The 24,483-nt window shown below is 48.5% G+C and overlaps 1 protein-coding gene across 7 annotated transcripts in view; it reads left to right on the top strand.

The window, feature by feature from the left end:
• Positions 1-24,483, top strand: part of Ctbp2 (C-terminal binding protein 2) — a 140,455-nt gene that overhangs the window by 42,032 nt on the left and 73,940 nt on the right. The window lies entirely within an intron of this gene.

The following is a 24,483-nucleotide window of genomic DNA, read 5'->3' as shown; positions in this document are numbered from 1 at the left end:
GCTTTTTACCGTCGTACACAAAATCTGGGTCTCGCTCAGAAGTCTCAGAGTATTGACTTCTGCAGTGGGATTGAATTCTACTGGGCCTCACTCCCCACCCCTGCGCTTTTAAAAAATACATATTTCCCCCTTGAACTAACAGTGTCGTTCAAAAACGGGAGTCAGTCATGAGCTGAGCTCATTATTCTTACTGTATAGTTTAGAAGTTTGAGCTGTGGTCAAGATGGTCACAGCTGGATCATAGCTGGCTTTCTCAGCTTCCAGGAGCAGCAAGTGGTGACCCCCGGGGGACCAAGCTGAATCTCAAGTGTGAACAAAACGACAGAGGGAGGTTATAGGGTTGTAGATTGAGAAAGGTTCTGCTTGGGTGGCTCATGCAGCAAGGTCAGTGGGACAGCAGCGCAGCCAGGCAGTCCTAGCCTTGCAGATGTCTCCCCAGCTTAGTGTCTGTCAACAAGGAGCTTCATCTTGGGGTGTTGGAGGAAGGAAGAGAGTATGTGGGCTGAGATGCCCCTGTGCCCGCCTTGCATGCCCCCCTTAAGTTTCAGTTTCATTAGACTGCAGAGACCTTTCCCAGACATTCTTTGATAGAGTGGGCGGGCGCTCACATTGGCCACTTAACGCGGGAGTGCTTGGTGGTCTTTGGACAGTACCAATCTTAGCATTGGGGTGGGAGTGGTGATGAACGTAGATTATCCGTGAACCTTCTGTAGGGGAGGACATAGGAGGAAAGCCCAATAGCCTCTGCTTTGGCTAATTTTATGTCACCTTGAAACAAGATAGAGTCATTTGGAAAGAAAGGGTGAGCCTGTGGGACATTTTCTTAATTAGTGATTGATGTGGGAGAGCTCAGCCTGCTCACTGTAGGTGGTACCATCTCTGGGTTGGTGGTTCTGGGTGCAGTGAGAAAGCAGGGTAAGTAAACCGTGAAGAGCCAGCCAGTAAGCAGCACGCCTCCATGGCCTCTGTTTCAGTTACTGCCTCCAGGTTCCTGTCCTGACGGCTTCTGAATGGTGGACTGCTATGTGGAAGTGTAAACTGAAATATTATCTTCCCCGGGTTACTTATGGTTACGGTCTTTTAACACAGCAATAGAAACCCTAACTAAGACAGCCTCTTTCAACTTTTTTTCTTGACTTCTGCTTTTCAAGGCTACATTTCACTAGGACAGTGGTTTTCAACCTTCCTAATGCTTTGACCCTTTAATACCTCATGTTGTGGTGACCCACCACCACAAAATGATTTTGTTGCTACTTCATAACTGTAATTTTGCTGCTGTTACGAATTGTAGTGTAATATCTGATATGTGCCCCACAGAGTGGGTGTGATCCACAGGTTGAGAACCTCACCCTTGGACGACCTGTGCCAGTGTCTGTTGGCTCAGGATTCCACGGTCGCTGTGTGCCTGGGCTGGTGCTCTGTAAGTTATTATTGAGAACTCTGATGCTTCCACAGATGTGTTCGTTCCTGTTCAGGAACTGGCAGTACCTACTACAGATGCACACCCATTCTTACCTGGGTCAGGGAACCCCCAGGCTGGGAAACAGTTCCTCAGAGGGACACTTGTTGTATTTTATGGATTCTCCTCTTGGGGTTGGGAAAAGATGTGCTTTTATAAATATCTGAAAAAGAATAGAAGCCACATCAGAGCCCTGAGCTGTTCTTAACATAAAACAATGGCAGAATCGTGGTGGCGTGGAGTTTTATGAGAAGTGGATCTGGACCTGGCTGCCTATACACACTTCCTTTCTTCTCTTTCCTTTCCTTTCTCCCCAGCCCTCTTTAAAAGATTATATGTTTATGGGTGTTTACCCATACTCCCAGGGGAGGGCATCTGGTGCCCTGGAGCTGGAGTTCAGGGTAACTGTGATTTACCTTGTTGGGTACTGGGAACCAAATCTGGCCCCTCTCCAAGAGCAGAAAGGGTTCAGAACATCAGCCACCTCCAGCCCACACTGTATTTTGATAGATCATGATACAGACTTGGATCCCTGGAGAGAGAGACCATCAGAGGTGACAGAGAGCTGCTGCCAGTCACTCAGTGTGGTGGAGAAGGCCCTGCCTTGGTCTGTCATGCCAGCCAGGCTAGGCTGTCCAAATGAGCTGGGTTTCCAGCTGCCCAATAGTCCCAGGTGAGGTCACCACTCCAAACATTGGGCTTCTAATTTGTTTCTGGCAGGAAGTTACCTTTCTTTCATTGAAAAACAGAAAATAACAACAGTCTTGCCTTGTTAGAAACAAATGCCCCAAACTTGGGATCTGGTGGTATGGGTTGTGGTGTCAGTGTGCTAGTTTTCAGGATCCCTGTGGTGGTGGTATTGTGCTCCCCAAAATATTGTGCACCCTAATAAACTTACCTGGGGTCAGAAAACAGAACAGCCACTAGATATAGAGGCCAGAAAATGGTAGCACTCATACCTTTAATCCTAGCCTTCCGGAGTCCGAGATCTGCCTGGATCTCTGTGAGTTCAAGGCCACACTGGAAACAGCCAGATGTGGTAACAAGAGCCTTTAATCCCAGGAAGTGATGGCAGAAAGGTATATAAGGCGTGAGGACCAGGAACTTAGAGCTGGTTAAGCTTTTAGGCTTTTGAGCAGCACAGTTCAGCTGAGAGGCTTCCAGTCTGAGGAAACAGGATCAGTTGAGGAATTGGCAAGGTGAGGTGACTGTGGCTTGTTCTGCTTCTCTGATCTTCCAGCGTTCACCCCAATATCTAGCTCCTGGGTTTGTTTTTATTAGTAAGACTCTTTACGATTCATGCTACAGATCCCGGTCTTCAGCTTCCCGGGTGCTAGTTGCTAGCTAGCTCCAGTAAGTATGTCGAAGTGGCTCATGAAGAACATGTGATCTTGCTGGAGTTATGTTAGGCTACCAGGGTGAGAAAGAAAGAGCCAAAAAGAAAATATACAAGTCTGTAAGGAGCTAGGAGTAAGGCCAAGCATGCTGGAGGAGATGAGTGGAGCTAGCTCCTTGTGGAGAGGTTCTGCAGCTGGAGCCCTTGCTTCCTGTTGTAACTTGATGTCCCCAGCAGAAGCCAAGCACGTGATAAGCATGCCCAGCCTCCCGAGAATAAATGGGAAGTGTTGGTGGACCCACACTTCTTCCTCCTGAGAACTTCAGAATCCAAGCGTCACTTCCTGAATGGGACTGGCCCCTGGGATCCTCCCTGTGTCCTCAAGTCCAGGGTTCCCGGCTCCTCCCGCTGGGTTTGGTTGCCTGCTTTGTTAATAGTGTTCTCTGTCTTCTGCCCCATCCTGTTAGCTTTCTTCAAGGTTGAAGAGGAAACAGATGAAACAGCCTCACTTTTCACTGCTGCTGCTCACGGGACAAATTCTGTCCATTTTCCAGGGTTCTCGGCCAGCATTGGGATTCCTGCTGCAGGGCCCTCTTTTGGAAGGTGTCTCCCAGCAGGCTTTATTTAGCATTGTCAGTGAACCTGGTCAGACAACTGTCTTCTTTTAGCACTATACAAAGTTGGACACTTTGGTAGATGCAGAGATAGTCATCTCTTTCCCTAATGACCAGGGCTGAGACTCTGGTGTGCAATTCTGCTCACCGACATGTGGAGCCTTCTTGCAGAATTGGGTGCATCTGTCTCCTAATCTGTAGACCCTTGGGATCAGTGAAGAACTCAACACTTTGATCCACCCATCTGCAGTGAAGCCTTTCTGCAGACCCGGGGTTAAGGTGGTGATGGTATGGTCCCAAGCCCAAGTTCTCTCTGTGTCCCTTCTTCTTTCTGGTGAGATCTTTGAGAGGCGGTGCAGTGGCTTTGGTCAGCGTCACCTGGGGTAGGAGAATCCATTTGGAGTTGGCAAGGACATCCTGGGGCCTTTGATCTTTCTGAAGGTTCATTTCTCAAGTGTATAATGGCACTAGGTCATGCCTAAGCTTGTGAGAGGCCAGCACATGGTTCACAGAGCATGGAGGCCGGCCTCTGGATGCTTCCTGTGGGTTGGCTGTGGGGGGAACTCAGGACCTCGCCCAACCCCCTTTGCAGCTGTTGACTGACCACACAAGTTTATGACCCACCCAAGGTCTCCCCAGTAGGTTTAGAAACCACAGACAACATTCTGTGGGAATACTAGATGCCAACACCAGTGACCCCTCCCTGCCCTTCTGCCTGAGGTGTGGAGCTTGGTTTCCATGGAGTGGAAAGGAGAGGGTGTGAGGAGAGATCTGACTTGTTGAGAAATGACACTTTCCTGTCTGAGCCCTGGGCTGTGGATGTGTAAAGCGCAGAGGCAGGAGGATAAGCTTTCTTACTAAAATTTTAGCTGGATTTCAGATTAAGGTTTCCACATGTGATTAGTAGAGCAGAGCAGGATTATTTCTTGTGGGCAGTTCATCACCTAAGCATTACGTTGCTGGCACAAGACCCATGATGCCTACTTTAAAATTTCGCCTTTATTTTTAATTTCGGATGTACATGTGTGTTTCAAGGGTGGGTTTGTACATGTGTGTAGTACCGGTGGAAGCCAGAAGAGAGTGTGGGATTCCCTGGAAATGAAGTTACAGGCATTTATGAGCTACCTGACATGGGTGCTGGGAACCAGATGTGCTCTGAACTGCTGAGCCATCTCCCCAGCCTCCCCCCCCCCCCTTTTATCCCCCCTGCCTTAAACATGGCCTCAGGTCAAGTCATTTTGAGTTGTTTTTTATGGCAGGACCTTCTCCATGATATGCTTGGACATGCCCGGCTTAGAGAACAGAAGGGCTTAAATTTGAACTTGCAGTGGTTGGCAACTATACATGCTGAAGAAACCCTAACAGTGGCTCTCCCTTCAGATAGCCTAGCGATGAGGGAACTTACAGGTGTCTTAGTTTAAAAGCAGTTTCAGGTCCCTGTACATCAAGTGCATTTCCCAAAGCAGTGCTGCAAGAACCACCAGGAATCCCATGCCCTCCTAGAGCCGTGCTCTAGCCTAACATCTTATTCATTCATTCATTCATTCACTTGTTTATTTATTTGTTTGTTTTTCAAGACAGGGTTTCTCTGTGTAGCTTTGCGCCTTTCCTGGAACTCGCTTTGGAGACCAGGCTGGTCTCGAACTCACAGCGATCCGCCTGCTTCTGCCTCCCAAGTGCTGGGATTAAAGGTGTGCACCACCAATGCCCAGCCAGCCTAATGTTTTATCTGGGTCCAAAGGAAGGATGTTATTGGCCTGAGGCTCCATCCTTCCCCTTGGCATCCATCTAACCCAGTCTAGGACACTCTCTCTCTTTATTGACTGACTCCTTTATTTTTTGGCAAACCTCGAGACTCCCACCTGGCCCCAAGCTGCATACAAATAAAGTCTTCTGCTAACTGAATGCATTTTGCAATTCACTCTTTCCTCACAGCAATTAAGATAATTCCCCTAGACTTACACCAGCTAAGGATAAATAGCTGGCTTTAGAAAGAAAATGCTGTGTAATTTGCCTTTTCAGGGTGCGGTCGTCCATGAGAATGCCTTCTGTGAGTGACCATTTGTGAAAAGAAGGGAGTGGGACATACCTCTGAATTTTCTCTGAGAAGCTGCTTTAATAGCAACGTTGTACCTGTTTCATAATGTGGTGTCTGTGAGCACAAGACAAATCAGTTTCTCAGCAGTGGACTGTTGAAAAGAAGCAGCAACAGCATGTGGGGTTAAGTTGCAGAAGCTGTATACATGTAAAAAAAAAAAAAAAAACATTAGAGGGAAATGCTAATGGACAGGGTTTAAACCAGTTACAACTGTTGGCTGGAGAGCCGTTCAGAGCACCAGTTAGCGGTTTGTGATTCCCATTTTCCATAGATGTATTTGCTGGCAGAGACGACTCCATCACAGGGTTCTCCACTTCCGTGCGCCCGTCTGTCCTCCTGTCTGGGCTGTTGGTTCTGTCATCCCTGTGAACTTCTGGTTGGATCTCTTAGAGAAAGACTCTCTCTCCAAGTGCAGTTGTGCTGTGTTTTGATGGGTTTGAGATAAGAATGTAGGTGAAGTTGCCTGTTTCTCTTGGGAAGTCTCTCACAGCTCACACCTTAGAAAAGGGTCCCAGAGTCCAAGTTAGGTTTGTTCTTTTTCTCACTCAGTCACAGTGTGTCTAGCTCCAGGTGTTGATCAAAGACACAATCCACTTCCATAAAAATCAGGGACTCGGTAGCAAGCTTAGGCAGGAGCCACAGGAGAGGTTGGGATCTCACATCCCATGGAGACCATGACCATTGTCTCCAGCAGCGGTGGCAGCCCTTGCCTTGACCTTGGGGACATCGCTTGGGATGGTCACTGCCTTTCCCACGTGCTTGTATTATTACCAATGCTTCTTAAGTGCAGGAAGGTGACCCGTTGCCGGGTGTGGTCACAGCTGGAGCAGTAGCCAAGGATGTTAGTCTCTTCTGATGGAGTCTCTCTTTTCCTTCTGATGCTTCTAGCGGGTGAGGAAAACTTAGGTGAGGCTGTTTAAAAGGGTGTAGGATTAGAGTTGCACTCTCCACTGCTGGAAAGTGGAGGCATAACCTGGCTCCCTGCGTGTAGGTAGGGTAGGGAATCTGAGCCCTGTGTGGCTTGGGAGCCTGCCTATGCTTTCTCATCTTCTGGGAGCACTAGACTTGTGCTACCTCATAGGTAACCAGGGGGTTAGGGTTCTCCTGCCAGGACTAGATCCAAGTAGTGACCACGAGGCCAGCACAAGAACTTAAGTTGCTCTCCAAGTCCCTAAGCTCTGGATCCCTTGGGAGTGAAATTCAGATCACTATCAAATTCCTTCAGGGACCAGCGCAGCAGCTGCCTGTGTTGCCGCCATTAGAGGCCTGGAAGCTTGTGTTTCCTGCGTGTAACTGACAGCCCCACATTTGTCTGAAACCTTCACTTGGATGAGCACGCACTACTCCAGCTTTTCATGATTCAATTGCTACCCACTGCCGCTTCCTAATTACAGCCAAGGATGACCTCCAAGCCGCAGTGCCGGGCTGCAGCTTCCTCTAGGAAGGAACATCCATATTGATTTGTGCCCTGGACTCCCCTGGGCTTATGGGGCAGCACTATAGGGCCTGATTCAATCCAGAAAGCCTTCTGTTTAAACAGAGCAGATTGACTCGGCACTAAACTTGGCCGGGAAACAGCTCAGCGCTTTGTGGAATTGCACCCGAGCAGTCTTTCTCGGCGGCCCTGGGGGCTTTGGCTGTTCCCTCTCGTGTTTGCAAGGGAAGGTAAAAATTCCAAGGCCTTGGTGAGGAGTAGAGGGGCAGAGTCCTGATAGCATGGCCAAGAAACTCTGGGGCCTGGACCTTGACTTCTTCTGATGACAATGGCCTTGGGAAGAGCAAGACATCTTGAGCTTAATTCCTGAGATAATTAATTCCCATTCCCCTGATATCAAATGGAGTTAGCAGTAGTATTTATTCTCCGTGCAGTTGGGATTCCATGAAAGCGTATCGAAGAGAGCTTAGTGAGTACCTGGTACACTTGAGGAAATAAATCATTGTCCTCATTGCCATTGCCAGTGGCAACCACAGTACATGCAGGGCCATGGGCTCATCATGGTCAATTGTAATGAAAACTTGGTAGACTAAAAAGAATCTAGAATGCATGTTTTCTTGCCTACAACATATTTGAGTTCATGACTGCTGTGTTTTCTTCCTGGGACTTAGGGGATGTGATATGTCTTCCCATTGTATCAGCCTGGTGGTGATATTTCTGTTTCTTCACCCAGCAGTGGCAGGTTTGGGGCGTCTCCAGGTTCAAGCAGACTTGCTTACTTTTGTGGGGATGTGATGCATTGCCTGTGACAGGTGCATGCGGTAGAGTTGATGCCTAACCTGCTAATAACGGGCATCCCTCGTGTCCCAGTTAATGGCTTGAGACCCCACAATTTGCCAGAACCTTCTGTCTATATACTGCAGGTTGTTGGATAAAAACAAATTTCTTAGGGTGGAGAACCCTGGAAACCCAGTCATCTCATGAGGGTCACCTTGTGCACCGCAAGGCCATGAGGTCAACCTGGTTAGGGTGTGCAGCCCTTCAGACCATTGCAGGGCCCCATCCTCACAGCCTCAGCCGTTTTTGCTTATTCCCCAAAGGCTCCATCTCCAAATATATAACCACATCTGAATGTGGGGTCAAGCCTCCAACACTTGAACTTCATCTCATGCATAGCAGGGTCTGAGGTCCACCGCAGCTCCCACCCCCCCCCCCCCCAGCCTGGGAGAGGAGGAGGACACGGATAGGGTTTTATCTGGGAGCCACGCGGGGAAAAGCTGGTGAGCACCCACCACTTCACATGAAAGGCTGTTAGATTCAGGTCACTGGGTTTGGACTCCTGCATTTTATGGCAAAGTCTAAAAATGCAGATTTGTAACAACGAACGTTAATGAATTCAGACTGTTTGAATTTCACGCTGAATAATGGCTGGAGTTATCAGAGCCCACAGCTTTTGAGATCTGGGATCATGCAATCTTTTCTCAAGATTAAATTGATAGAATGATGTAATACTGAGTTACTTTTATTAACAGTACTGGCCGTAAAAGAAACATACTTATTAAGAGAAGAATTTAGTAAAAACAGTAATAACTAGATAATCGGAGTATGTAACTTATTCAGTAACTTTGAAAATGCCACATCTCATTTTGAATGCAATGTTGTGCCCATTGGTATTGAATGAAATACCTTGTACCCTAGGGCTTCCTCTTTTCTACAATAAAAAATATTCTATTTAAATGCAGATTTTGATTTGCAATCTAGGAAGAGAATTCTAGAAGAATACGGAAGGGACAACTCTGCATGTATTAACTTAATTCTGGTTTCACATCTTCCTCTTGTTCTTTCTTCTTGTCCCCTCCTCCTTCCCCTCCCCCAAAGGGTCGTGTCGAAACACAACAAGTACGGAGAGAGCTTAAAGTTTCAGAGAATAATAATGTTATTATACCTTTGTCTGTCTCCGCATTATCCTCTGTCCTTTCCCCTCCCCCACCCACAGTCAAGTTGAAGAAACACAAAAGGCTTTGGATTTTCTCACATGACAGAAGCCTGAGAATTTCTTCCTTTACACTGAGTTAATTGCCACAGTAGGGGATGGACACACATCCTCGAACCCTGTTAATATTTATATGTATTTTATATATTTAAGCTTATTTTAATTTGATATTCTGGATTTTGTGTGTTATTGACTGTTTACCCTATGCTCTCTCTCCTCCCTTCTTCCTCCCCTCTGCCTCTCTGTGTGTATGCTCATACATGTTCGTGCATGAATGCATGCCTGCCTGCCAGAGGACAGCCCCTGCCACTGTACACACACCTCTTCGATGTTTGAGAGTCTCTCACTCTCCTGGAACTTCCCAGGTAGGCTGGGCTGGCTGGTCAGCAAGCCGACTGATCATCTTGCCTCTGTCTCCCCAGATCCTAAGATTACAGACACAGGCCACTGTGTCCGGCTCTTTACACGTGGGTTTTGGGGGTTGGACTCCGGTCCTCTAGCTTGGCAAGGCAAACACCTTATCAGCCGAGCTGTCTCCCTCTTCCCTCCTCCCCTGACTTCTCTATATACATTCCCAGCAGCTTACCTGGAAAGCCAGTGGAACAGCCTCCAGGCAAATGTTAGGGAGCGTGTCAGGGCTCCCCTTCACACAGCGCAAGTGACTTGTTTGATGTTGAGCTTCGGTAACCAAAGACATGCATGTATAGCTTTTGACATTCTACTCTTGGAATTAATTAGGTGTCTAATCATTATAAATACCGTTTTCTTTCGCTGCTGTCTGCTGCTAATCCTGCCTCTCTTGCTGCATACACTTGTCAGTTTCAAACTGAGCATTGTGTTTTGGCTTTTATGATCTGTCAAGGGAAAATGGAAGTAAATTCTTTATAATATGCTAATTGGCCTATTTGGGGATTTTAGAAACAGACATCAGTGTGTGCCAGTAACACAGTTGATGGCCTCTGTTCATCAACAGTCAAAGGTTTGGTTTGTTCACGTGATCTTGGGGAGGCCTGCTCTGTCTTCCCAGGGCTTGGCCCTGTCAAATTTGAGGTCCTTTTTGCTGGTGCTTGAGACCTGGGTCTGTGACCCCGTGGAATGTGTTTTGAAGAGGCCTCTGACCAGGGTGGGCTGGGCTGTTGTTGGCTCTAAGAAGAGCCTGGACAACTACCCAGGGCAGCCTGGCTGCAGCTGTGGGCCGAGGACAGTAACTGTGGCCCCACGGAATCTTGTGCTCTTTCCTTGTGCTCTCCTCCTTCAGCTGGGGGCTCTTGGCAACTCAGAAGCTCTTGTTCATGCAAACCCGTTGATGGCCCCTCCAGGCAGTGAGGCTTGGCTCTCCTTGCTGGAGATGAGGGACTCCACTGTTGTAAAGGACCATGTTCTTCCTCAGATGTTGTAGGGTATGGTGGAAACAATGGCACTGGATAAGGTGGAAACGGTGGCATAGGGGGAGAGTGCAAAGCAGCTTGGGTTGAGTTGGAGGTGTGTGTACTTTGCAAGGAAGGTGAAGTGTGGGGATTCCTGTGCTGGTCAAGTGTTGGTCAAGAAAGCAGGGTGGGAAGAAGAATCAAAGGGCCTAAGTGGTCCAACCACCCGATCTGGAAAGTTAGCTGTGTGTTCTGTGTTCCTTGTGAGCTGCAAACATATGTGACCTCTGCATGTGGTGCAGAGGTTACAGCCTTTTGCATTTTTGTTAGTGAGCAGAATGGTGAGGCATGCTGACTCCATGGCGCTCGGCAAGGGCAGAGGTAAGATTTGAACCAGATGGAGGTGTGGTCTGAACACCCAGCATGTTCTGCTCTTCTGTCTTCTTCAGACAGATGGACTTTGAGTGTAGTACGGGATTGGAAGTTGAGGGCCACATGTTGGTAGATGGCTTTTCTCTAGTCTGCCTCTGGGCTATCCCACATTTCCCAAGAGGCCCTTTGTGGCTCTTACTGCATGGAGTTTAGAGCTTGCTTTTTACATATCCAGCCTGGTAGGGGTGATGTCAAGCCAGGAGAAGCCTTGGATTTGCCTGCTATCACCAGAGCCTCAGGTGGACCAGTGTAAAAGGGCAGTTCACATGCTGTGCTGTCTGCTTGCTCCCTCCCTTGTGCCCCCCCCCCCCCCCCTCTACCTCTTAGCCCCAGGGTAACTCCCTCCCTTGTGCCCCCCCCCCACCCCCCTCTACCTCTTAGCCCCAGGGTAACTCTGGGCATACCGTCTCTCTTCCTTCAGGTCTTGGCTTTCATTAAGGACAACCAAGAGGCACAGTGAGGCTCACCCATCCATAGTCACTGCTAAGCCTGTGTGTGTGTTCTTAGACTGGTATTAATTCTCAGCCACCAGTGGGGTATGTGTGTGTGTGGGGGGGTACTGACATCATCCTCATTAACAGCATAGGAAGAAATGGACTACAGGTTCCTAAGGCCCAGCAACTTGTTTCCAGAACTCAACATTCTCTGATTCCTAGCAGTGGGAGTTCTGTCAGTATACTTCCTAAGTGTGGAGGTTGGGGTCTGTTTAAAAGAGAGAGGTAGGGGCTGGGCTAGAGAAATGGCATAGTGGGTCATAATAGGGTTTACTCTGCAGCGCGAGGACCTGAGTTGTTAGAACCCCAGGACCTACGTAAAAAAGCCAGGTGCAATTAGCCTGGCGTTGGAGGACAGACAGAAGGCTCTCTAGAGCTTGAAGGCCAGCTGTCTTAGCCAAAGTTGTGAGCTTCTGGTTCAGTGGGAGACTGTCTCTAAAAGTAAGAGTAATAGAGGAAAATGTTCTATGTTTGGCTCTGGGCCCGCATGCATACGCAAAGGTGCATGTCCTCGCATATACCACGTGCACAATCAGTTAAAAAATACAGATGCACATGGCAGGTCTTTTATGAACAGTGACTACAGTCTGAGACTAGGACTGTCAGCTCCCCACCCCCTTTACATCTAGATCTTTTGGCAAAAGGCAGTAACAAGGGAGCCTTGACCGAGATTGGAGCGTTAGTGCCTCTGACCTGTTATTTTGTCTGACTCCCGCAGGCACATTGAGATGCACTCATGTGCAAACACTTTAAACACATACTTACATGACTGCATGCTCATATACCCACAGATGCACACAGTCTGGGACATAACACAAATGTTTGCACCCTTGCTTATGCAAGCAAGAGATGGCACGAAACACACACACACACACACACACACACACACACACACACGCACGCACGCACGCACGCGCGCGCGCACACCCCAACACACCTTTACATACCCGGTGTGAACTGGCCGGAGTTTGCCTGTGGTGTGTGTACCTGAGGAGGCTGAACATAGTAGTTCCTATTTTCTGGGGCTGGGTGTGAGAAGCTGCCATGCCTTTGGCTTCTGTGCCGGAGAACTCTTGGACAAGCAGCCGTCCATCCTAACCATTCACAGAAACACCTCTAGAAATGGTCCCTGGTGGTAATTGCACCAGGCCTCTTGCTTCTCCTGGTCCTCTAGGTTGATGAGTAGGGCCAGTTTAATTTGAGGCCAGTAAATTTTATAATTGGATGTAAACAAGTCAAGTTTACACATTACCTCCAGCACTCTGGCCAGGGGAGTGATCCTATCTGGATCAGAGTATTTTATTAGACAAACGTGAAAATCAGGAGCACACGCATAATCAGGGAGTCAGCAGGTTCATACACTACTATCTCATTAAATTTTCAGGCAAAAGCTGCAAAAATTAATTGGAGGCATGTAATAGTTTAGAATGTGAGCTAGCTTACGGTGATATAAATTACAGGGGGAGAAGACAGCTTTATATACTGAGAGAGGCGAAACTGGTTCCCTTTAATGAGAAGAGATAGGACGCGGAGCTATTTTTTCATTACCGATGCGCTCTAAAGTGTTTGGACTTTGCTGATGAATAGAGTTAATTCGCCGCTACACTTCCAATAATTCATGTTGCACAGTTTAATGACTTCTAGATAAAAACAGGATTGAAATGTTAATTTCTCTGAAGAAATCGGGGGCACTCTTGTATATCGGACGGCCTTCCTCACCTCCGTGCCTACATTAAAGCCCCGGTTAATTTCACTAAACAAGTGTCCTGGAGGTGTTTCTTGCTGCAGAGAGTTGGTGTTTCTTACCCATGTCCGTGCCCCTTTTTCTAAGTCTCAGCATACGCTTGATTGACTGTCTTAGGCAAAAATCTGTCAGAGGAGCCAGGTCAACATAACTCAACCCGTCAGTGACCACAGGCTGCCATCTCCCTTCTGAGCACAAGAACTTATTTTTAGACTTGATTCGACTGTTGTTAGCCATGGGATGGATTAGCGTCTCCACCTCCCAGCTGGGAAGTAAGAACTAGGGATTGGTCGATACTGGACTTGGGGCGGTTTGGTCACATCGTGAAGACCTTTTACATTTATTTAATGATTGTGTGTGTGTGTGTGTGTGTGTGTGTGTGTGTGTGTGTGTGTGTGTGTCTGTGCTGGCTTGAGTCACAGCATGTGTGCTTGTGGGTGTCTGGTCTCTCCTATCCAGGTGGGTTCCAGGGATTGAACTCTGATCATGAGGTTTGGCAGCAAGTGCCTTTACCCCTGAACCACCCCTGCCAGCTCTGATGGGGAACGTTTAGCATTATGTCTGTTTTTTTCCCTTCCACTGTCATTATTGGAGGACAGATGGACACTGAGTCCAGTGTCTTCTTTTCTCAGAAGATAAGAAGGAAATGCTGAGCATGCCAGTGTTAACCTGATGCAGCCATACTTAGCAGGTGCTTGATCCCCTTCCTCCATTAATTCCTCCTCCTTTTTTTGGGGGGGGGGGGGGGGGAGACAGGGTCTCGTGTATCCTAGGCTGGCTCCAAATTCATGATGTAGCAGAGGATGACCTTGAACTCCCAACGCTCCTGCCATGCGCCACCTCTCAGGACTGCTGCCACATCCTCTCCCTGCCCCTACCTCCCACAGAAACAGCCGATTCTTGCCCCCTTTTCATCAGGTTCCTTCAAGTTAGCTCATTTCTGGTGTCCCACATTGGTGGAAAATTGACTTGGCTATAATCAATACCACCTATTTCCTAGATCCTTAGAAATTTCATGATTCTATTAAGGCAGCCTTTCTTGACTTTGGCCTCATTGGCATTTGGGGGCAGGTATTATCTCAGTGTGGGCCTGCCTAGTTGGAAGCATTCGCCCACAATGAAGTCAGTTGTCTATAGACATTGCCAAAGTCCCCGGAGTGAGACTAGCCCCCCCTCCCCCCCCCAGCACCACTGGTTTAAGGAAGGTTGAAATGAGTGGTAGCCCATTTTCATATTCATATTCATCTTGCAGTTCCCTCCATTGTGGTACAGCAGAAAGCTCCCGGTGTTCTGCAGGGTGGATCAGTGCTGCAGTCAGAGGCTCCACACCAGCTTCCTCACACTCCGTTCTTTGTACCTCCGTGGCAGAGGCAGGGCCCTGCGAGGGAGGAAGCCACTGAGACCGAGGCCCTACCCCTCTCACATCGCCTCACCCGACTGCTCCGTGGCAGTGCCTTTGACAGACAGATTTATTTGTCACCTTGTCATGGTGACATGTTGGGATGGCTTCACCGCTCATGTGCCATTGACACTTGGCTGTCTGAAGTCGGGATGCCACATCCCTCAGACGGACTGGAGGCTTATCAGCAGCAGGCATAACCTCACCGCCTGCTTCCCTGTTTCTTTAACTTTTAATTGAAACCGCTTAGTTACCACCCCTGCTGTTAGGAATCTGGGGACAATTAGGAAAGTCCCATCTGTCCTTTGAACCATATTATATTGCCTTTCCCCCCTTCACTGTCTGGAGAAGATGGTGCATCTTTGCAGCAATGTCTTTCGTGGGCCTCCCCACTGGCTGGGTTTTATCTCAGTTGAATGAGTTATGGCAACTCTTTAATTCAATTATTTTCTGTTGTAGGTTTGGAGATGATTTAGTCAAATCAAATGCTGGGCTTCTCTGCTGCAAAGCAGTGACTTCCACAAGGCTGGGGGTGGGTTTTTTGTTTTTTAAGTCTTCACTTCCAGCCACTGTCGCAGGCATTTGTACTGACTCCCCCCTCCCCTCCCTTCTTTGGCACAAGCTCCTAGTTAGTGTTCCCAAGCATAGATTGGAAACGGCAGATGCCATGGGCTTTGCCAGTCTTTCCCCAAGGCAAGGAATTATCTGTCCAATGATATTAGGTCAGTGAATTCCCACCCAGCTGTGTGGGGGCAGATGGGGGCGGGGCAGCCTGGGTGACCAGGAAGGCCCTGTAATAAGCCTCAGTGTGGTAAACAATCTCTCCTGCTTTGGCATTTGACTCTGAATTTTAAAATGTGCCTGGAATGGCAATGTTTCACACGACCATTTTTAACCTTTGAGTTTTTTAATGCGGAATGTCAGCTCTAAATAGAACCTGCTCTGGTCAGTGGCTGTCTCAAGTACGTGGTCACCCAAACAGCAAGCAGGATATGAAAGAATATTTAGGCCCTATCGTTCTTCAGTGGGAATTCTCTGAGTAAGGCTGTCTGGTGCTTTCCTGATAGGAAGGACACAGCCAAGATGCTTTTAGGCCAGTGGGCATTAAAACAGTTGCAGGCGAAGGACCCAGGTTGAGGCGGGAGGAAGTGGACAGAGGTCACCTGGTGTCTGATTGCTCAGCTGCTGAGTACTGGGCACCATTCAAGGTCTGTATATGAGCATGCTAGGGTTGGGACCCTCCTCAGGGTCATCTGTGAGCCCTGTTAAACTTTGGGGAGCGCATGCTGTCCCCTAAGGAACAGGGCACACCAATGTTGCCACCCTACCCTAGCTTTTTGGGTGTCATTGGTTGGCCCCATATGCTGTGTGAATACCCATCACTAGAGTATAAAGGTGAGTGTTTTGGAAGCACTCAGGCTCCTGAAGATAGTCCCATGCTCACACCTGGCACTTTGCAGAAGAAACAGCAGCCTCCTTCGTCCTCTTGGATGCACAGAGACGAGCCATCTCTGTTCTACTTGAAGGCTATGCTGGGCCTGACTTGTACTTATCAGAGCTAAGCCCAGGGGACTGAGAGAGCACTGTGCATGATGTGTCTGCACCTCTGGGTCTCGTCCAGTACTTGGTAGGCAGCCTGGAAGAAGCTAAATAGATCCCACAGCAGCGGTGCCTATGGGTAATCCTTCAGAAACTTCAAGCTGATGTGGAAGCCATTATCCACTTTCAAGAAAGGGCTGCTACCTTGGGGATTTGGCTCAGTGGTAGAGCGCTTGAAGGCCCTGGGTTCAGTCCTCAGCTCTGGCAAAAAAAAAAAAAAAAAAAAAAAAAGGAAGGAGGAAGGAAGGAAGGAGGAGGGAGGGAGGGAGGAAGGAAGGAGGAAGGAAGGAAGGGAGGAAGGAAGAAGGAAGGAAGGAAGGAGGAAGGAAGGGCTACCTTCATTCTTCTACCCAGTGATCATCAGTTCTTAATAAACCAAGACTAGGGGACTGGAGAGACGGTGCGGCAGTTAAGAACACTTGTTACTCTTGCAGAAGACCCACCAGGCTCCCTTCCCACCAGCCACATGGCAGCTCATGACCCCCGGAAATGACAATTCCTTGGGATGATATCCTCTTCTGACCTCTGCAGGCAGCTGCCATGCACATGGTGTGTAGACATGTGTCCAGGTCATGTAAAGAAAAAGAGAAATTAAGACTTTGGTCATTTGTGGTTTTGATGTCAGAAGGATAGGTACAGGGCTAGGGATATACCTCAATTGGTACAGTGTTTGGTCCCCAGGATTACATAAAGTAGGTGTGGTAAGGCATACCTGTAATCCCAGCACTTAGGAGGTAGAGGGTGGGGGTCCTTGTCAGATAATTCAGAGCCAGCCTGATACAAGAAATACCATCTCAAAAAGGTTCCTCACACCCTCAAGCACTGACAGTTGAAAGTGCAGAGTTGAATGATTATACAAAAAGGAAAAGATTCACTATTAAAGCCTAAAGTAATCAAGAGGCCATCTGATAGTAAATAATACTTTGATTTCAGACAGATTTCTTATGTTTCAAGCTGGTCTGGAATTTGTATGTAGACAGGTTGTCCTCGAACTCCCAAGAGATGCTCTTGCCAGGCAAATAGTGTGTTTATCTTTCTGTGGTCGAATTTGGGTGATTGTGACTTTTTACATCCCTTCTCCTTCCCAAACTTGTAATGAATTCCTGTTATTTTTGGTGTGGGGGAAAGTATTGACTACTCACTGCTTATATCTGAAGAGGGAAGCCATACGATATGAAGCATAAAGGCAAAACAAATCCTGCCCCGTTCCCACTTCCTCAGGATCCTAGCAGCACCTCTCTGTCCCTGGCTTTTCAAGGTCAGAAGGTCCTACAACGTATGCATGATCTTAGCCTTAAGGCTGAGGCCCGATGAGTGCAAAGCATGCAGAGGACAGGATCTGGTTCACTTTCCTATCAAAGAGACCCGCTTTCCCTGTGTGCCCATTTGTGACAGTAGATGGTGGGTGGGCAGAGATGGTCGAGCTTGTGTTCTTAACTTCCCCCTGGTCTCTCAGCACGTGTGTGGACTCAGGCTTTCCTGGCAGCGGAGACAGTACTCGTGGTTTTCGTATATGTAATTGGTGTCACTTTGTTTTCATGTCTTGGTAGAACCTTGGAGCTGCCCGGACTCAGGCACGCCTCTGCAGTTTGCTAGTTCTGCAACCTCGGGAAGATGGCGGTTCTTTTCTGTGCCTCAGCTTGCTTCCTTCTGTCTTGTAGGCTTGTATGACAAAGCAAGCAGGACTGAAGATGTAGCCCAGCATAGCGTGTTTGGGTCCGCACATAAGAAATCCTTTAATTCTGGTACTAGGCGTGAACTAGGTGTGAACTAGGCGTTGTGGTAACATGCCCCATGGTCCCAGTGCTTGAGAAGCAGAGACAGGATTAAGTGTGAGGAGTTTGGACTGGAGGTGTAACTCAGGCAGAGCACTTAACCTGGCACACACAAGACTCAGCCCACACTCGGCCCTTAAAATGAAAGAAAAAAAAAGGAGCAGCTGCAGCCCCCCACCCCCACTCTGCATACCAGCATGTTAACCTGTCTGTACTTAAGTCTGCTTTGCTTTGTTGTGATAGACAGGGCTGTTTGACAAGGCTACCTTTGGGGTACTGAGTCGAGTCCTGAAACTGCTTTACTCCTGGGGCTCCAGTCTCCAAAGAAGCCATCATCCAGAAGTGACTGGTTGAGTATAAGCCAGCAGAGGACAACATTGTCGTCTTTCTGCCCCTCAATCCCTCACTATGAGCTTCCCCTAAACATCTGGATTGCCAGGAGTGGTTTCTTTGGTTGGGCATTTGTGAAGAGCCTACTGTGTGTTGGGGATTTCGCCAGGGGCTTGGCCTGCTTGAGGTGTCCATTTGTTCCCTAGCTGTTCATTCCTGGGGTGATCAGCTACTGGGGCTATGTCTACATTGTCCCCTCTAGGTCAGCCAGACTGTTACTTATAAGGTGTAGCTGTCGCCATAGTTGGTCAGTTTTGCAGAGAAATTCAGGCTTTGTTACCCTGATTTGATGTTTTTCTGTCAATTCAGATTCTTTTGAGTCTCCAGATGTTTAGAAGCAGCATACTGTTACATACTGTTAGGAGTGTTTATTTTCCTTTTCCATCCTTTTGTGGTCAAGCATTGCTTTTGGGGTGTGTGTGTGTGTGTGTGTGTGTGTGTGTGTGTGTGTAAAATTCTGGTGGAAAATCTGTCAAAGGCAGATCTGTTAAAGTGAAAAAATATTTCACATTATATTATCAGGTGCTGAAATATTCTGTGTAGGTTTTAGCTTGTTTTGAGGCGTAAATAACTGACCTTGTTTGAAAGGGAAGCTGGGATAAGACAGGTCCGACTTTTTAGAAAATCCGTAGGACCGTGTGATGCACCTGGCTACAGCAGAAAGTCAAGAGACTCAGTTCAGCATTTAGCTTCTGATAATCAGACTCTCGGGGGAGGTCAGAGGGCTCAGGGGGCCTCCACTATCTCCCTTCTGTTTTAAGCAACTTGTTAAAAGGTGGCTGGTTTACACAGTAAGTGGTGAGAGTGGGATTTCTGAAAAACATCGTCATCCCCTGGTTGGCAGAGAGGGAGATGGTGCATGCATGCCGTGCCTCAGTTGCCCTCCTCCTTATAGAGAGGCAGGATCTTTGACCAGAACAGAAAGCCTGCTCTAACTAGCTAGTGTAACTAGCGAGCTTGCTTTGGGAATTTCCCGTCTTCCCCTCTCAAGAGCTGAGTTATAGGTTGGCCCATGGAGGTGCCAGTCTTCCTGTTTATGTGGCAAGCACTTTACCCACTGAGCAGTTGCTGGGCCCCATGTTTCTGTTTTTAATGCAAGGCGACATGGTGAGGTTGTGGGCAGGGCTGTTGACTTCTAGAGACTGGAAGCCCCAAGTTATTTCCAGGAGAGACATCCAGACAGTGTTGACTCATCTCATACAGTCATTGGAGTGACTTAGATATTCCCACTGGGTTGCTTGGAACCCTACTTGTTACTTAAAGTGATTGTGTGGTGCCGACATCAGAGAGGCTCTCAGCTTGCAAGGGAGGTTCCTGGGCGGGCGGGGGTAGGGAGGTGGGGGGGGGGGGGGGGGGGTGGGCGCTGCGCTAGTGCCTCTAGCCAGTCTGTGGGTGGTAGAGATAGTATTTGCACACGTCTCCAGGTCGTAACTTGCACCTTCCTCTTTGTTCTTGGTAACCACACTAGCAGTCCAGTCCACACCCGTGGAAGGCTGACTCCTTACTCACCGGATCAACTTTTCACGCCTTCTCCTAGCAGCTGCTGGCTGCCATTCATTCTGTGTGCTGCATCTTTGACACACAGTAGGTCCTTTTGTCTTTGCCTCAGTGGTATTTTGTTTCTTTCTTTCAGCTCTTGGGTTTATTTCCCTTTCCCTTGTGGCATCTGGAGACTGAGGGGAGCACTGTATTGCACTCAGGATTACAGCGATTAGATCCCAGGGCTGGATGTCCACCGCACCTGGATCCTTGCAGAGTTAAAAGTTCCTCCTCTTAAGGTCAGGTACAGGAAAATCAGAGGAAAGAACACTTGTCCCCAAGAGTATAGTTGAGCTGGGGGCAGGACGAACGATTAGTTCAGAGGTAAAGATAAAGAGCCACGCTAGTCCACTCATGAGACACCTTCTTGCATGCTGGTGGATTATGTGACAGGCCACCAGGCCTTTGCTGAAGGGATCAGTGTATATCCTGGGATCCTGTATTGAAGAAACATGGAGGTCTTGAGTATTCAAATGCTTTCCCTGTGTCCCTAGATAGTGTCTCTTAACTTAATTTCTCAAGGAGAAATATGTTAGGAAAGGGATTGATTGTGAGGCCTGTGGGTGGGATGGTGGGTCAATGGAATGACAATTGTTTGCAACAGGGAGTCCCAGTGGGGCATCCTTTCTCTGTTTGTTCCCTCTCCATAGATCTGTCTTTCTGACTGTTTAGGACCAGCCTTAGGGTATGGTGATGACTGGCCTTCATCTCCTTAGGGTTGAGATTGGGGCTGAAAGATAAGGTTATGGTCTTGCTACATGTGCCTTCATTCAGAAATTGGTGTGTGTGTGTGTACATGTACATACTTGAGCATGCTTCTGCCTGCCTGCCTCTTCATCTCACGTACTCAATGAGTTCGCATGTGTGCTCAGTTCTTCAGGCTCTGCAGCAACATGGACAGAGCTGTCACTGAGATTCTGTTTTGGAGGCAGAGCACTCCCCAGGTGCATCGCTTCCTTCCCTGCTGGCTTGGTGTCACATTGCTGATAGGCTGCTTTGGTGTAACTTGCTAGCTCTTACAGGAAACACTCCTAACCAGGCATCTTGTAGACAACAGAAACGTGAATGCTTTGGATGCCCGGAAGTCGAAGACCAAAGCCAGCAGAAGCCAGGCTTGGTGGTGCAGGTCTATAATCCCTGCTCCTCCTGAGGCTGAAGCAGGAGGCTGTACAATTGAAGCCTGTCTGAATCAGAGTGAATTCACAGCCAGCCCAAGCAATTTACTGTGACCTTGTCTAAAAATAAAAAAGGGGGAAAAACAGGCTGGGAATTTAAGCTCAGGGGTTCAGCATTTGCCTAACACACATGTGGATCTGGGTTCAACTCTCAAAATTGCTAAGTAAATCAATAATAAAGAGACAAGCAGATTCCGTGTCTGCTGAAGGCCGCCTTGCCGTATGCTCAGATAGTGTGGTACGAAAGAAGCTTTCTGGAGAGAGCCCTCATCCCATCTTGAGGACTTAACTTAGTACTCTGTATCACAAGGGTCCGATGGCCCACCTCTGGGCTACTAACTATCACTTGGGGCTGGAGCTTTCTCCATAGGAACTTGAGGGACCCAAGCATGCATGCCAGGATATACACTGTGGGCCAGGAGCCACTCTGAGGCCTGTTGGTTATGGGCCTCTGAAGGGAACACCAGATTAGAGCTTCAGGAGACACTCTGGGAAGGAGCCCCTGGGAAGAGCAGGCAGAGAGAATCAATGAACAGAGCAGGAGTTTATGGCCCTGTCAGGAAAGGGGGTGGGGAAGAGGCAGAAAGCATGATAGTACCAGCCAGCACACTAAAATCTTTATGTCACCATCAAGGTATATTGAGGTGTCTTTAGTGAATTACTAGGTTGGCGTGATGTTTTAGGATTTACTTTTTTGTTTGTTTGTGGGGCCAGGGTCCATTGTATCTGGAAATGATGTAGATAAAGGAGAGCAAAGAAAGAGATGATAGATGAGTTGTATAATATAGATCAGGGCTGTCTCAAGTCCTGTAGAGGCTGAGGCAAAAAAAAAGGAGTTCTTAGTTCAAAACCAGCCTGGCCCACACAGTAAGATACTTTCCAGAGAGAAATGGAAGAGAATGAATGAATGAGATAGAGAACAGCCCGGCAGAGGTGGCAGTGTGAAATGGACAGGACCAGGCTATATCTACTGCATCCTGGAGTGGTGTTTCCAAGACTCCCACCCTCGGAGCCAGAGCATTCAATCAATACTGCTGTTGGAGGCTCTTTGCCCTGATTTCAGAAGGAAAGCTTCCAGCTCTCCCTGGAGTCAGAGATGGAAATTGTCTCTGGCTAATAGGATCTTTACAACAGCTAAATCCTCCACTAAACACTTTATGTAACTGCTGTTGCACCCAGGGTAGCTCCCGTCCCCATATGTCTGTGAAGCCCTCCTTCACTGTCTTTAAAGAGAGGCAACCCTGTGCCTGAGAAGGAGACAGGATCCTGCTGGAATGGCTGTCTACACCATCCTTTCTCAGCTGCTTAAATTGCCGTGAGGGCAGCGCAGGGTCTTCGAGGAGGGACTTTTCTCTGATATAATTATGCCGTTAGTAAAAATGGTGGTGGGTCTGTGCTTTTCTTCCTTAGCCACTAAAATAAAACTCTTGATCTCCGACTAGGCAGCTGTTTGCAATCTGCCTCCTTTTCCCCATTGATGGATTAGTGCGAAGGCTTGGGTGATGGGTGCCAGTGTGAGGGCTGAAGGTCCTTTTTGTTGTCTCCAGCCACGACTTGGGCTGTTGGAGGAGCTCCAGGTTGGGCTGCTGTTCATGGGTCGTATGTCCCTGGTTTCGCCTGGTGTGCCGTTGCTAAGAAGTGGGCTTTGTTTTCATGGAGCCCGGGGAATGCTCAAGGACAAATACACTTTGGCAAAGATTTGCTGATTCGGGGAAGATGGCTAGGTGTTGAGTAAGGGCAGTGACAGGTGGCGAGGTCAACATCCCTGGGACTGATTGGGGTAGCAGAGAAGGGGGGAAGTTAGTGGGGAATCATAAGATACAAGATACCTTGGTGGAAAAGATTAACAAGGATCAAGGAGGCCGAAGTGAAGGAAGGAAGTGTGGGCGGGGCCCGGAGGATGACTACAGCATCCTGAGTGGGTCTGACCTGCCCAATCTACTGTGTACACACACACACACACACACACACACACGCACACACGCACGCACGCACGCGTGCGTGCGTGCGTGCCTGGGGCCAGAGAACAAAGGATGGGTGGGACAAGTATTGGAGGTGCGTCTGAGAGCCTGGCTAGAAAACTCCCTGCTGAATGGAGGCAGCCATCGAGGGCCTTTGGGACTGAAGGTGTGGGAGTGGGGAAGGAATTTCCAGAGTACCACCTCTCAATGTCTTCCCTTCCCAGACAGGAGGACTGTTATTGGGTGACTACTGGATATAGGGGCTCTACTTAGAAGATGGCCCCTCTGAGACAAGCAAGGGTGGCCTCTAGATTACCTCCTGATGAGTCACACACTTACTCATTCCATCAGTCACCTTTCTGTGGCTGCTGTGGGCCCAAAATAGAAAGATGACTGGGCCAGTCTCCCAGTCACATCACTCCTATGTTGCTGGAGGTAGCTTCGGAGCTGTGGCCTGGCTCGTGTTTTCAAGCTGTGGAGAGTAAGTGCAGCCAGTGGGCCCTGGATTCTGTTCAGAGCATATCCGTCATCATCTTTTATCCCAGTTAGTCACAGTTTGGATTGCATAGCCTTGGTAGCCATAGTAACATGGCATTGTTTCCTCGTACAGATGAGGAAACTGAGTCTGGGCAACTCATGTTCCTGAAGGACAGGTTGGTTGGTGTGCACGGCATGACCCTAGCCAGTGCTCGGCCAGCAGCCATGGACAAGTTCTTCATGGTGGGGCTGTGGGGTGGCCTTCAGATGTCCTCAGTACTCTTCTCCAGCACAAGGCCTACTCCTTGTTTGCATCCAGATGTGAAATCCAGAGAGGTCTTCTGAGCAACGAGGCCCAGCTCTTGCCCAGCTTTGTACAAGCATGCTGAGGACATGTGCTGCTCCGACTGCCTTATAGGTGGAGTTGGGCTTATAGGTAAAACATTAGGCCTGCATTATTTAGACCTATGGGCGCCGAGGATGAACAGCCAAGATGCTGTAATCGGGATCCCCTGGACCTCCTGACAGTCATAGCCGCTCAGTCTGGCCCCAAGCAGACCTCCCCTGATTCGCTGACCTCTGAGCTAAATATTGCAGCAGAGTTCTAATCACTTGGGTGGGGCGCATGATGGGGAGGCAGTATGCAAATGTGACTTGAGCAGCCACCATCGGCTAATCACAGGAGATGGTCAGAATAAACCGAAAATGCTACCAGAGGCAAAGGGTATTTTATTAATTTTTTAATAAGGCTCTATTATATTGTAAAATCAAAATTAGTTACAGAAGAAGGAAGTTCTTCACAGGGTGCTACTGGGAACTCCCTTTGTAGACCAGGTTGGCCTTGAACTCAGAGATCCTGCCTACCTCTGTCCTCCCAAGTGCTGCCTCACCTGTGCCGCAGTGTGTGTGTGTGTGTGTGTGTGTGTGTGTGTGTGTGTGTGTGTGTGTGTGTGTGTGTGTGTGTTCATCCATGTCCGAGTTCTAATGGGGAGAAGGTGTTGGTTTACAGTCCTGCTTGCTTCCCAGGGGAGGAAGACAGTCAGCCCAGCTGCAGCATGGGCAAGCCCTGTCCTTGGTCCACCTCGTAAGCTGTATGGTCCACATGGTCTGGTTACCGGAGAGGTCGGAGAGGTTAACTTGGATCACACAGTAAAGAAGATGTCCCACTATTTTCTTAACTGTAAAGCTCCGAGGCT

Source organism: Onychomys torridus, chromosome 1 (genome assembly GCF_903995425.1).
Source record: "Onychomys torridus chromosome 1, mOncTor1.1, whole genome shotgun sequence".
Classification (NCBI taxonomy): Eukaryota; Metazoa; Chordata; class Mammalia; order Rodentia; family Cricetidae; genus Onychomys; species Onychomys torridus.
Note: the sequence above shows the minus strand (reverse complement) of the source record. Positions and strands in the feature narration are given on the sequence as shown.